Here is a 2,402-nt window from a genome sequence, read left to right on the forward strand (position 1 = left end):
GAGTTCTATAGAGAACTCGGCAGTGCCAGCGCAGATGATTCTGGGGCCTACAGTATCACTGTCCGAGGAGTACCCGTTGTATTTTCACTAGATGGACTTGCTGAGCATCTCGGTATTCCTAGGCTGCCAGATGCATATCCGAATGTGGTGCCTAGAGAGTCTGATCCTTCAGTTGAGGCGGAGACAGCTGAGGAGGAGGCATCAGTTTATACTGATGAGGTCGATACCCTTGCTGATCACGAGGTGAGGGATTTGGTTGTCGGTCCAGATGCTCCACCGTATGACGGGACGAAGAGCATCAAACAGGCAGATTTATCTTCTTTCTTTAAGATATTAAATTTGATAATTGCCAATAATATTGACCCTCGGCAGCACAAGACAGAAGTTGGCATTGATCGGATGAAATTTATGATACGGGTCGCTCGTGGCATTCCTATCGACTTGGTGGGGTATATATTCGATAGGATTCGATCAGAATCTCGGTACATTTCGATGGATATACTACCATTCGGAGTCCTGATCACCCGATATCTACTATGTGCTGGTGTTGTGCCAGATGTTGCTGAGCATAAACGGGAGCCGATGGGACCGATAAACAGCACCACCCTCTCACGCAGCACGGGACACTCGAGACTGCGTTTTTGTGCACATGTTCCAGAACCAGTTGATCCTCACAGAGATGCACAGCCGGGAGATCATGGAGTCTCAGCTGCAGCTGCAGAGACATCTACACGGGCCGAGGCATCAGTCCACAGTGTTACTCGTGAGGAGATGGCTGACATAGTGCGTGCAGCGATCAGCGAGCAGACATCAGCAGTGATCGATGCAGTGCGTATGGAGATCCATTCTGCTGTGTCTGAGCTTCGTACAGAGTTTGCTGCCATGTCTGCGACTCAGGTCACCATCAGTACTCGACTGACACAAATAGAGGAACGTATAGCTGCAGTCGAGGAAGTGTGCAAAGACTTGGGGTCTTAATTACTTTATGATAAATTTTATTTATTTATTTCCTGTTTTTTGTATGGACAATATTTTATGTTTTGTAAATTCAGTATTTAAGTTATATGCAATAGTATTGTTTTATATTTTCTAAACTAATTCTTAATTTAGATTATTCATATTATTTAATTAACCAATTTTTTATAATTACTAGTTAATCTAAATATAATTTGGCAAAAAACTTAAAAAATTAAAACTCTGTCACCGTTCGACCGATTCAAATAACGTTTGAACGGTGAATATGCATCATTCGAACGGTTAATATTAACCGTTCGAACGGTTTATCAATTTACCTCCAAAATAATTTTCCCTATCGCGCCAATATTACGTTCAAACGGTGAAAATTAAACGTTCGAACGGTTAATCATTAACGGTCGAACGGTTAACTTATTTGGGACAAAAATATTCGTCCCTAAGAATACCGTTCGAACGCGTTCGAACGGTCTGGCATAACCGTCGTCATTTTGGAACGAAATTCAAATTTCGTTCCTAAATCCCACTTTTTGGGACGATTTTAAATTCGTCCCAAAGTAATTTCGTCCCAAAAAAACATTTTTGTTGTAGTGAACATTTTCTTGCTCTTCAACCTGCAAATTTCTTTGCAGCTGACAGGGTCTTGTTCAACACCTCCAGACTAATCGTATAAGAGATAAGCCTCTAGACTAACTGTCTAAGAGACAAAACTCTGTTTTAGACTACCGCCTAAGACAGCCCACATAACTCCCCCTCCCATAGAGTGAAGTACAAACTCTATGGACCCTAGATTCTAGAGACATGTTTCCTAATACTACCTAAAAAATGAAAATACATGAAAACCACTCAAAAAACACACAATACATAGAAAAAACTAAAAACACATAGATTGAAAAAACACCTTGGGCCTAGCCTAAACAAAAAAAGTCCAGCCTATTTACAAGTGGGAAGGCCCCTAGGGTTTCATCTTGATCATTTTTGCTGCACCCTTCCTCTTTTTTTTTTTTCTTTCTTTCTTTTCCTGCTACTCCTATGCCCGAGCTTCATTTCATTTGTTTGCATACCATCGCCCACCACAAGCGAACCACATCCACCACCATAGGTTGAGCATGCAAGCCCAACACCCCTGCACGCTGAGAACCTCTAGTTCTAAAACGCTGCCACCATTGATAGTAAGAGGTGTTTCCTACATAAAACTTCAACCTTGATTGCACCCCGTGCTCTTAGCAGAAGCAAAGCACCAAAATGAATCCCTCCGTGTTGTACTGTAACACCACTCATGCCAAGCACCGCCATAGATATACCATGCCACTCACTTCGAGGATCTCCAGCTCCATCAACGCTGCCACCTAGCCACCATTTCGGCTTCATAGCAATAGAGTTATTGTTCTCACCCACGACGTAGTTGGTTTGTGACGGGATGGTCTTTA

The sequence above is a fragment of the Carya illinoinensis genome, chromosome 11 (assembly GCF_018687715.1).
Source record: "Carya illinoinensis cultivar Pawnee chromosome 11, C.illinoinensisPawnee_v1, whole genome shotgun sequence".
NCBI classification, from domain to species: Eukaryota; Viridiplantae; Streptophyta; class Magnoliopsida; order Fagales; family Juglandaceae; genus Carya; species Carya illinoinensis.